We start from the raw sequence: 13454 nt of genomic DNA on the forward strand, positions 1-13454 counted from the left end.
CTCGTCTCCCTCCAATGACTCGTGGTTCGCCGTCATCTGGATTATATTTCTGCACTGTAATCCAGCAGGGAGCCAGCAGGGGGGAAGTGGGAGGGGAGCAGAGGGGAGATAAAGGAGACAAAAAGTGTGAGTGAGAGACGAGAGGAGGATGACGGATGAGGCAACGCTGCGCTCCTTCGCTCCAATTTAGCCTCCACTGTCGACCGTGAGAGGAAGCGGAGCTGCCATTTCTGCTTTCCCCAACCATCCCTCACCTCGGCTGGCAGCAGACCGCCCGGGGCTGTGCCTCTCTCCCTCCCCCCCCCCCCCGCCCGCCTGTGTCCCCTCAGAGGCAGAGGTGCCAGCTTCAATCTGGAGGATCTCTCCTCACTTAGCAGTGGCAGCCAAACTTCAGGGACCAGGGAAAAAGGGGGATTTTTTTCCAACAGGGGCTTCCAGGATTCTCATGGTGCTTATCCGTCTTTAGCAGCGTAAATGAGTTGGGATTGACCTTCCTCCTGGTTTGCATTACGGGCCTGACTCGCTAATTTGATGCCTTTGTGCTGACAGAGACGAAGGATGCTAAGAGACGGGGTTTCTGACCTGTGTGTGCATGGACCAAATTATTACAGTAACTCTAACAATATACAAATGCTAAATGTCTTACAAGCATCAGTGAATCATTAAGTACGGTTTTATTGTCTCCCATCGTCATAATAAAAAAAGAAGTTTACTAAACTGCTTTGTTTACAGCCCATAAAAACACGTAATAATAATTCAGGATGGTTGTTTATTTAGTTGAGTACAAAAACATGAAAATGTGAAAACATGACTTTTTTTTTTTTTATCCAACAGAAATCAAATGTGCGGGAAGAATAGAGCTGAAAAGTCATTTAGTGTCAGTGCTGAAGGCAGGGGTTTGAGGGTTCGATCCCCAGCTCCTGCAGCCACATGTCTGACGTGTCCTTGAGCAAGACACTCAACCCCAAACTGCTCCCGCTGCTTCGCCGGCGCCGCATGAACACGAGAATGGGATGAAGTTACGTCTAATAAACATCGTCCAGTCGTTTAGAGAGAAGCAGCCGGACTTCAAATTCTGACTACATTCAAGTATTCAAGCAAAACAACTCGTATCCTGTGATCATATTTACCTTCTCTTTATCAACACTCACCTGATCAGAATCCCTCACACACACACACACACACACACACACACACACACACAGCAAAACAAATGCACAGAAATGAACACCAGTGGATACATGTCGTCCACATGTGCAGCAGACTTCTGAGGCAGATTGATGTTGCACATGCAGCACCGCGGCCTGACGCTCCACCTGCGTCACAGATGTACGGATGCTGCCGTGTCTCTGCAGCCCAAACACTGAGCGAGCGAGATGAAGAGCAGCGGGGGCTTTCTCGACTCGAAAAAACGACAGCAGAGAGAGATGCCGAGATGTGAAATTTTTGGCCGTGCTGCAGAGTCTGACACTTTTGTGAGCTTTGCTATAAAAACCTCAAGCTGAAGAAGAAGGAAAAAAAGGGATGAGGAGAAGATGTGAGAGAATATCTGGGATAAGATCAGAAGAGCGGCTCATAAATTGACCTATAAGCTTTTATAGCAGCACTATGCCATACAAATTACATTCATATATGCAACTATTTAGTGCAAAGTTTGCAGCAGTTCCAAATGGATTTCTTTTGTGTTTTTTTACAGCATATTAACAATAAAATTCTGTCTTCAAAGTTTTATAAAGAATTCAACTTTCATGCCAACAAGGGGAATTTAAAGGTTCAGCATTCATGGAAACGCTTCTCTCTTTTTCTTACTAGTTACTTCCACTTGGGGGCAGTGCCACAGTTTGCTGGTGATCTCTTACACCATGCTGCTCGGGCAGTAAAATGTGGAACTTGTGTGAAGGCTTGCATCTGTACTTAAAACAGCATGAAAGCATCAGAAGTTCCCCCTGAAGCCTTTAAGGCTGGACGGCTCCCAGCGAAGGAGGAACCCTGTCGAGCGAGCTCTGGAGCTCTCAGGCAACAACTGGCACACAGAGCGGAGCCGGCCCTCTCTGTCGCCTCTGTGTGGGCCGGACATGTGCTGGATGGGTTTGAGCACTTCGAACAATAACAACAACAGCAGCAGCAGCACATAGTTTAAGTCTTTTCAGAGCTGTGACTCCACATCAAAACCCCCGACCAAAAGAAAAGAGCTGAAAATGTGAAATGCAAAGGGGCGGCAGTAGCTCAGTCTGTAGGGACTTGGGTTGGGAACCGGAGGGTCGCCGGTTCAAGTCCCGGCACGGACCAAGTCCGGAAACTGGTCTGGTAGCTGGAGAGGTGCCAGTCCACCTCCTGAGCACTGCCGAGGTGCCCCTGAGCAAGGCACCGAACCCCAAAAACCGCTCTGGGGCGCTCTCTGTGGGCAGCCCCCTCACTCTGAGACCTCTCCATTAATGCAGAGTGAAAACCGAATTTCCCCTCGCGGGATTAATAAAGTATATTTAAAATTTTTTTTTTTTTTTTTAAAAACGAGCGAAGGAGCCGTATGGAAAAAGTTCAACGTGTTCTTCGCACTTCTGTTGAAATGTCCAGGAGTAAACATCAACTCTGAAACCACCTGACTCTATTTTCACTCTAAAGTTCAAGATGACATTGAAGCTAATTTAAAAAAAAAATCAGAGTCCCAGTCTCACACACACACACACACACACGAGCTTCAGAGGCTCCACATTTTGTTTGATGGGAAATAAAGACAGGGCTGAAGAGGAGGAAGAGTCAAGAGGTCGAAGACATGAGTACATCTCATGTTGGAGAGCGCTCAAGAGACGATCTATCAAAGGCGCTTTCCTTCCGCCCATAAATACCAGCTCAATGAATAATATCCCGCTCCGCCGCACCACGGGCATCGAGTCAACATCACAGATCTGCTCAACACATGAGAGGCATGATCATCCCCGGGGAAGAAGCTCAGGCTGAATACAATGTGTTTCATACAGAGCTGCAACAAGCCGGGCGCTGTTAAGATAGCGTTTATAATGTCCGTTAAAATCTGCTGATAAAGTCCTCCTCATTCAGTTTGACCTTTAGTAACACTGTGCTCACGTTACAGAAACAGTTCAGTGATACAACCCGACCATGTACAGAATTATCATTCTGACGAATACGATACAAAAAAAAAAGGATTTCTCCAGGCGTGTGGGGCGGAGACAGAAGCAATCAAACTCAGAGTCGATCAGGAGAACGCGTCACGACGACGATGATGATGCTTTGTGTGTAGAGAGAGAATAAAAACAAGTTTAGGGTGAAGGAAACATCCGAGGAGACGCAGACAGCGTGGCCTGAGCTAAGATTGTAACGTTCAGGTGCGTCCGTTTGTCCGGCTTGCTGCGTGGGTTGTGTCTTATGTCCATTTATTACTGTCCGGTTATTGTAGTCACAAACGACTTCCAGCAGACCCTTTATGACGTCATCAGGATTTAAAAACCTTAATATCAAACATGTTTGAAATACGATCTCAAACAGATTGTAAATGTAGAGTTTGGATCTTAATACGACTCGAGTCAGGAACGACCCCGCGATTGTTGGGAAGGATTCTTTATCATCACAGTGTTAAGAATCCAGTTCTTATATATTCAAGGAGTTCTGCTCTGACTTTGTGGAGAATCAAATGTTCAATAAAACCATGCACTGATCGTGCTGTTACAAACATTTCACTGCAGTAAGGTCGTGATGATTTGAGAAGTTTTAACCGGCCAGTTTTCCAACAAACTGTAAATATGCTTTTTAAAAAAAAATAAAATTATAATCCTTTCATTAAGCCAGAAGATATCGTTGGTGAGTCCAGAACATCATTCCTCCCCTCATGTTTTTTTGTCTGCATGTTGACTCAACTTTAGCTCTTCCACTGCATCCACCGTGCTCTTTGGCGTCTGTGCAGATGAAGTTGACAAATTCAGTGATTTTTCCACCCGTGCATGCAGGGAAAACGGGATTCCTGAAGAGACCTTTAGGAAAGCCACAGGCATTAAAAGGCCTGTTGGAGGATTACTGCAGGATCTCCTCCGAGCCAGGCTGACAGACAGACACATACATCCACTCTTCTTTTATCAGTCATGGCAAGCAACACAGGGATACGGCCTCTTTTCTTCTCCTTTCTGTCTTTCCTTTTCCTGAGGAGGACTTCCTGGGAGGTGAGGAGAGGAGAAGCGGCGGGCAGCGTTCCTTCTTTCCATCAGAGATGAGGAGCGGAGGACTTCTGCCAGCGAGCGAAGCTTTGAAAGTGAAACGTAAGAATGGCAGATCACAGGGGCCAAAGAAAAATGATATTCTCCTCGTTACGACTCCTCCGGCCGGGCCCTTTGTTGTGGGGGCTTCTGCTTTTAACTGGAACCAGGTCCAGCCGCCTCCTGTGTTTCTGTGCTGTCCCACACACACACACGCACACACACACACACACACACTGTAAATACAAACAGACTGAGAGTACCTTGGGTTCGACTGGCATTCAGACTCTTCATAAAACCTGGTGACAGCTTGTTAAACCACGACGCTCTCTGTGGGATCTTTGTCCTCACCTGTCGGTGGAGACTCCAGGTGGCCAGGTGGGGGCGTCCTGCTGATACACAGGTGCAGGTGGAAAACGAGCGCCACGTTGCAGGTAGAAAAGCAGAACGTGCAGAACGAATGGAGCCTACAAGTTTAATCCTGTGCATATAAATCTATCAACACCATTCTGCTCCCCGTCTGCTCTGGACATAAAATGGTTTCTTTTGGAGATTTATGATCAAACTTTGTGTTTAGAGAGAAGCATGAATGAAAATGTTTAAAAAGGGAAAGTGGGAAAAAAAAACCAGATTGGTTATCTCCACCAGCTTCAGGCCAAACTTTTGCCTCCACTGTGCTGTTTGGGGAGGAAGGGGACTGAGGGTGTCAAAATTAAACGTGGAACCGATTCTAGTCCACTTATTTATTTTGTTGATTCCATCTTGACAGTAACGTTTTGTCATGGAGAGGAGGGAGGTGGGGACGATATTGTTCCTCGTGCAGTCACATCCCTTTTCGAGTATTCTGGACTCACCTGACTGCGTGCACGTTGTTCTCTCAGCAGGTCACGCACCAAGAGACAGTTAGAATAAACTTACTGTGCATGTAGTGTTCCTGACTTCTTGCTGTGTATGAAGACATCTGTGGTCGGAGAGGCAGAGTAAAGCTGCAGGTTCGCACAGTCGCTGATGCTGGTGCACATTATTGTTGGCAGGGCTGAGCTTGTGATCCACGTTCGGATCCTCCCCAAGCCGAAGTGATATCAGAAAGACATTTAGCATGAAAACTATATTTTCATCTTGATTTCAAGAAGGTGGAATCATTTTCCTATTTTTTTCTCCAGCACAAGTTTATCTGATATCATAATAATACTGGTTAGGAACTCGTTTGACTTCTTTTTTTCCATTTATAATGAGAGACTGCAGCTTTCTGTATTACATTAAATAAAATAAAACAAACACTTTATGATTATTTTTTTATAGAGCAGCTCTTAAATGAAACACCCGAAAGCCAAGACAAAAACGACACATCTCACTTCATCCTCCCCGGAGTACCGACCACACTCACAATGAACACTTGTGCTTTCCATTTGTTATCGGATACGCCTTTTTCTTTTTTTCTTTTGTCGATTTAATGCTCTGTTGACTCAAACAGAAAATGTGTAAAACTAATGTGGCGCCACTTTTCATTGGGTAAATGTGTTTTTTGTGAGCTTGACACCCTGGATCGATGGGCTTCAGAGGCAGAGCCAAACTCTGTGGCAGGGAGCGGGGGGAGGCTGTGGCATGTGAACGCTCATCTTTTTGGAATTAAAAAGGAAATGATTGACAACTTTTAGTGATGGCCAGAGGGGATATTCAAATAAAAAATAAAAAAAATCCCAACATTCCCCCCTCACACACACACAAGCAACAAATGCATTCACACATGCATAACTTTTCCAAGCTAGCACACAATTTGTCCGGGTTTCATCAGGGAGGAAAAATGAAAGTGTAACACACGAAACAGAAACAATCCTTTCCACCAAATCAGCCAATCAAAGACTCCAACTGGACAAAAACAACTGCAGTCCTTTAGTTGTAAAACATAGTTATTCCAACATGAAGGCCCCAGTTAAACATACTGAACCTTTCACTTTTAAACACTCACTTTAAAGTCAGATATTGTCTGTCGCTGGTTTCATATTGGCAGTGACACAGTCAGTCAGGGAAGTGATTCGCAGGCCTCTCGCTCGGCCTCGTTCCACATCTGCTGCATATCATTAAAAGGAAAAACCCAGTAAAAAATATTTACTTCCCGTGCGGCTCTTTGAGCTAAATATACGTCCCCACATTGATTGCACTCCGACAAAACGTCGATGGGTCTCTCTTCATGTGCAGCTGTCACAAATCAGGTGTCTGATTTTCATCAGTCTGTCCGTCCTGTGACGGATTAGTGATGCCGAGCAGCCCGCTGACACACAGCGTGGATCAGCACGAAGCTTCAGTCCACAAACACAAACAGACTCCTTCACATGTTTCAAACCTTCAAACTGCTTTCTGCTCATTTTCGATGTAATGCGTGACAAAGCTGCTCCTCTGCTGTTGCCTTGGCAGACTGGTGATGCGTTATGTTTTGACTTTCACAGTCTTCGGACTCGATCCTCCAAACTTCAAATGAGACCGTCTAATGAGGCGTGTAACTGCACAGACGACACATCAGGACCAATGTTTACTTCTATCATCTTAATTCTCTGGGTTTCATTTTTTAAGTGTTTCCAAAGTAGCCTCACATCATGTGTTTTCTTTTCACATCAGCAGAAGATGAGTTACTTCTGTGTGGGTTTTAAAGCGCTGTGGTAGCAGCGTGTGTTCCTTATCATGTAGATTAAAGCATATTTAACAAATGAAACAAGGGCATGGAAGGACTAGAGCCTCTGTCCATGTGGCGTGCAGTGTAACCACATTCATCTCAAAAGGTCACAAAGGTTTTCAGGACCCGGACAGGTCTTTTTCACTCCCGCTGATGAAGACGTTCAGAACAGATTGAAAGATTCGACAACAACAGTGTGGCAACACAAGCTCGTAAAACACTGAAACAGCATCAGTGATGAACAAAGAAGAGTCATAGGACGGACACGTGCCGTGTGTTTAACCGATGGAGAAAGAAAAAGTAGGAGAACATCTGCTTTTAAATAAAGAAACCAAAATTAGCTTAAAGTGAAGTGTTGAGCCCAAACCCCTTATTCCTCTGACAAACATTTTAAACTGATATATATATATATATATATATATATATATATATATATGATCTCATATTCAGCCTCAGTATTCTACATTTAATTTCTATCCAGATAACCACATTCCTTTTCGAATCCTGTATCGTTGTGTCTTGGATCAAATCAGAAAATCAAAGTGAACCCAGCGGAGCGATCCTTGTGAGACAAACCAGACCCTGACAGTTTTACAGTTCCCGGACTTTTTGCTTCAGATGATAAAATAAAATAAATAAATAAAAGCAGTCGAATCCCAGACTTCTTTGTTCTCTGAGGTAGACAGTAAAACGTTCCCGTGTCAGAGCTGAAGATTTTGGCAGCCTCAGACTGGAAAACACAGTGAGAGGAAGTCTGCACTTCTCCACAACATGCAAGTATGTGGATGCTATCTGTACATGTAAATGTGTGCATTCATGTCCAACAACACAAACACACGTTGTTAGCCAAGAGACAAAATGACGGTCGGGGAGTTCTTGGCAACACAACATCATCACTACGTTGTTCACAATACTGAAACTGTGTCGTCTTCTTCCCCTCGAGAGGAAAAGAAGAAAAAGCAACAGGAGAGAGACGAGAGTTCGCTTTGACTCAAATTGGTCGGGTTATTACGCTGTGATTTGCATAATGTGTACGAAGAGAAAAAGGGGGGAGGCTCTGATTAGAGAAAACGTCACAGTGGATTCCCATTTCAGCGGCGACTGATTAGACACGAAGCTTTCGAGGACAAAAAGTCTTCGGAGGGACGAGGAGGGGAAGAGACGAGCAGAGAGAGAAAAAAAAAGATGGAGACAAGTTTATTCCATTCTCTTTTCACTGAGGCGTCACTTCAAAGCTCGCTGCATGTTCAGTGATCACAAAGAATCCTACCAGAGTATTTATTGCATATTATAAAAGTAGAAGCTGTGCACCATGAGGTTTGATGTGTTTAATGTGTCCCTTCTCTTGCATGAAGTCTTTGTGTCCCGAGGCGAGTTGAAGAATCCGCCCCGGTGAAAAGGCTCCACAGAGGTCTGAGTTATGAGACGAGCGGAGCTTATCAAACGAAAGGATCTTTTTCTTATTTCCATCGTGGAACTTTATTCTCTGTGAGAGAGAAAGAAAAAAAAAGGGAGCAATCGAAAAAGGTTTTTATTGTGTTTTAAAGATGAAGAGGACGCTAATGACAGCAGCTCGCATGCTAACAGGCGCTGACAGCGTTATCAGCTTTGTTAGTCTCAACAGTGACTTCATAAATGATCACTTCACACTGCTGACAGAAACAAAGAAGTCGACTCATTAGCTATGCATGGTCACATGAAATATTGAAGTGCGTACTTCGACGAGCTGCATCCCTGCGTGCAAGTTTAAAAAAAATCAGCTGCCAGTGTTTTTTACGCGCCGATTTAAAGAGCTAACTCTCGCAAGCAAAACAGTCCCATAATGCACTCTGTCGTTTTACTCACGGACAAACATGACGGTGGTCAGTCAAGAAGGAAATGAAGACACAAGCAGCTGTGTGTCTGTGATGGATGGCTATAAAGCTATACAAACACACACACACACACACACACACACACACTCACACACACACACACACACACGTTCTGAGAGATAACAGATGACTTGACAGGCAGCAGATAATCATCAAGGGTTTATACGCGACAGCACAAAGAACGGCCGACTGTCTCGACGACTTGCCGTCTTTCATAACAGATTTGCAAACTGCTTGTCGAGACGTCCGAACTCTGCACGTCTTCAGACGTGACGCTAAAGCCTGCGATGACAAGCAGAGCGGGAAGAGTTCCAGCATCCAATATGAAAAGTGTTCATGTGAGAGATTTTATTTAGTGTACGATGATCAACCCTTTTTACAGTCCGGCTTCAAATCCAACTTGTGGCTCCTTTCCTGCATGTCATTTCCCTCCTTCTCTCTCTCCCTCTCTCTCTCTCTCCCTCCCTCTCTCTCCCTCTCTCTCCCTCCCTCTCTCTCTCTCTCCCTCCCTCCCTCTCTCTCCCTCTCTCTCTCTCCCTCCCTCTCTCTCCCTCCCTCTCTCTCTCTCTCCCTCTCTCTCTCTGTTCCTGATTCCTGACTGTCTTTATCATAAAGGCATTAAAAGCCCCAAAATAAACAATAACAAAAGTGTTGATATTGTATCAATTAAAAAAAAACCTTTAAATTCTGGTGACCAACATTAAATGATAATTCTGTCAGAATAAATATTATCCTCCAATAACCTGAGTCAGCAGAAACAGCTTCACACACAGGGATCAAAAAGACACATACAGAGTTTATCATCTATCTATAAGAGTGTGAACATCGCAGGAGGAGGGAAATATCCAAACCATTAAGCTCAGGTTCTTTGATATCAAGCATAAAGATAAATTCATCATGTAATTGTAGATTTTTTTTTTTTTTTCTCTGAGAGCTGAACTGAATGGAATAACTAAACGTCTCCTCATCATGCTGGCTCCCTCCCTCGGGGTTTTTTTGTCATGTCCAGTAAACCCTTTCTTTAAACTCTCTGACTGAGTGCATGCAGGTTCTGGAGGCCTCATGGTCGTTTCACACAACGTCACAGGGTTTCAAAGTGACTAGAACAGGAACAAGAGGAAGTGGCGTTTATGTGCAGCGCGGAGAGTAAACGTCTTCATGCTCTCAGGAGAGCTCACAGCCGTCACTTCCAGAGTGTTTCATGGCGTCAAGTATCCTGAGAGGAAGAATGAACTGTTCACACTAAAAATATGACAAGAACATTCTTCATGAGGACAAAAAAAAAGAGTATAAAAGGAGTATAAAAAGAGTTTGGCAGCACCCTTTGGTCGATGTGAAAGGCAGGTTTGCTGCTGTGTGTGGATTAAATCATGAGAGTGTAAAGATGGCGTGACTGCTGACTGTGAGTAACGCTCAGATCTCCTCAGACATGAAGCGATCTGGACGTCCATCACTCAGACGCTACATGACATTTACAGCCACTCGTGTGTTCGCTCCTTTGCCGTCGCTTTGGCTCTCTGAACAATGATTTCCACACACATGCACACGCACACACACACACACACACACACACACACACACACACAGAGTTTTCCTGAACCAGCAGCTTTAACTTCACTTCACTTGAAGTTCTCTAACTTTGACAATACTCTCAATAAAGGTTTCTTATGTAAAAGAGAAAAACAATAGAGATTTTTTGAAATTATTATTTTTTATTAAATTTTAAAAAATGTGTTATCCAACTCGTGAGAGCCCTTCACTACCAAACACTTAAATTAATTCATTTTATTGGAATATTGGTTCCTCAAAAAAGCAACATTTTTAACAAACATTCAGTCATTTTTTGATTTTTTTTTTTTTTTTTCTGCCTTTATTTCAGAAGCAGGACATTAGACAGAGGAAAGGACCCTGGACATGTTTCGCTGCGGCCCCTGGCATTGTGCTTTTTTGTTAAACATACATTTTACAGTCTTTCTCCACAAAGGACTTGAAGATCATTTGATGCTATAAAAAGAGATAAATATGTTGAAAGCTCATTTTTACAAACTCTATCAAACCATTTGTTTACTCATTTGATTTTTATATCCCTGTAAAAGCTTTTCATGAGATTTCCTTGTAAAAAGGTTTGAAAGGTTTAAAAGGAAGAAAACATTTTCTCCTCTGAAGCAACAACACGGTTGAACGCTCAGCTGAGACGAGGAGTTAGAGGTTTCCTATTTAATCAGTGTGACATTTAATTGCTCTTTTGTTTTAGAACCTGTGATGTAAAGCTGCTGAGCTGTTAACTCATTCAGGCTGGCAGCAGGTTAAGCATTTTTCTTTTACATTACTTTGTTTTTAAAAAATATATATTTTCAGGTAAACTTTCTGTGGCCTGTGTGTAAACAGTTAAGATGGACAGCCATCATGTGAGTCTGTAAAGGAAGTCAAAGCCTACTTGAACGTCTGTGGACTCGGCTGTATTTAGTCTGATAATAAACCTGAGAGAGACAGAGGTGGACGAGCTCCCAGACTCGCCAGGCCATGATAACACCTTGACAATTCAACACACATGTGCCGCGGCGTGCTGGGCCGCTGCCTCGGGGCAGAGCCTCATCCAGCATGTGGAAGAGGTTTTCTACTCAGCCGATCGTCCAGGCACCTCCAGTACGGCGGCCCCGGAGCCACATCTAACTCTGAGGTATTAAGCATCGAGGCCAGCTGCGGATTAACACAATTTGCACCTCCTCTCTGTGCAGGTAACACCCAGAACCTTCCCCGTGGAGGTCCAGCTCCTCACATTACGCCCATGGCTCCACCTTCACTGTGCTTTTTGTTCAAGTCTAAATAAAACACATCAAATCCAGTGCGCGCACACAGAGCTCTCTGAAAAAGCCAGCTTTGGTTACCACAGATGTTACATTTACAAAGAGAAAATCCAATTCAAAACGCAGAAACTAAATACGAGAGAATCTAATTTAACATCGCTGCTGTTTTTAAATGCTTGAACAACTTTTGGAGGCGTTTAGTTTCGTTCGCAGCAACATGAGACACTGAAGCATTCATAGCATTTTCTGTCACGTCCTGCCTTCGATCCATCACTTAACCCTGTAGCATAACAAGCTGCGGATATCAAAGGACTGGACATCTGTGTTTTATACCTAAAGACCCTCAAAACACCTGCAAAGTCCACACTCCGCTCGACAAGTTTGACATTTCCAGAAAGAGGCCCGTGTTTTCTTTCCCAGCCTTTGTCTCTTTATCTGATCCCACTTGGATCGGCTTTATCGATGCGCTGATCTGTGAGTGACGCTCACATTGAAATGTAACACATTCACACTACAAAAAGAAAAGATGGTGTGGGGTTTTTTTTAATTTATTTTTTATTTAACTGTTTTGGTTTTTGCTTGTGCGCTGAAGTTTTAGCATTAACCACAAAAGGGATCATTCATGTAGCCGGAGAAAAAGATTTGTAAATCAGTCAATGATTCACTGTTTGATACTAGGTACAACACACACACACACACACACACGCACCAAATGCTTTTTAAGGTGACCTTGAGAGTTTAAATAAAGTGTATTATTATAATATAAATATCCATAAAGTAAAGGAACTCACTGTTTTTAATCTGAATGTCTCCAGTGTTTCATTGGAAACATTCAAAATATAGATTTATTTAAAGCACATTTCAATTACAATTCTAAATAAGTTACGGTTGATTATTAACAGATACGGAGGTTTGCAGAGAGAAAGAAATAATAAAGGTGAATATAGGGAAGAGGTTAAAAGTGGGGGAAAGGAGAGGGAGGGGTTAAATGAAAAGGGAAAATGGATAAGAATGGAAAGAAAGGAAAAAAGAGGAAAAGGATCTGAGAACAGGGAGGTATCTGCAGCTCCTGACCTGGGGGAGCGTTTAGTGTTTTTTGACACAGAGAGAGAGAGAGAGAGAGAGGGAGAGAGAGAGGGGGGGGGAGAGAGAGCGAGGACAGGACCCAGAGTGCTGACGTGAAGCTTAGCTGGTGTTGAGCCGCTGTGGGGGCGGAGCATCATACTGTGAAGGTGGGGTGGGGGGGTGGGGGGTGATACGGTGGTGGGAGGTCGGGTGTGGAAATAGGGGGCTGGATTGCCCTCTGACACGACCCTGTCATCTGAGAGGAGAAGCAACAAGTATAGAAGGCTGACGAGATAGCTCAGATAAAAGGTAAGGAACAGATTTTATCCACCACATGAAACTATTTTTATACCGTATTATCTTTTCTGGGTTCTACTTTTTATCACCTTTATCCAAATGTAAACTCAGAGTTGTTGTTTTTTTTAACTAAATACATTTAAAAAAAATAGCACCATGTGTTTATCTACTGTTTTAGGCCAGCCTTCCTAATCAGCGTTACCTAAGCAGACCCGAGAGACAAAAACAAATCATGTAAAAAAAAAAAAACTGGAACTGCTTTTAACCCTCACCTTGTTCAGCACAGCACGGTAGATACCATACACCAGGTGTTCTAGAAATCACCTGCACAATGTGCCCTCAGCTGCCCATTCACTGGACAACCTTTCACAGCGTGCACAGGACAGAGGCTCACATTCAGCACACACACACACACACACACACATACACACACACTGGGGGAAAACCGCATAGCATCGATAAAAATAAAAGTCAGAAATTAGCACATTATATGTATATAAATGTTGTAATTGTGTCATTTAACAAAACACATTTT

Source organism: Symphodus melops (genome assembly GCF_947650265.1).
Source record: "Symphodus melops genome assembly, chromosome: 12".
NCBI classification, from domain to species: domain Eukaryota; kingdom Metazoa; phylum Chordata; class Actinopteri; order Labriformes; family Labridae; genus Symphodus; species Symphodus melops.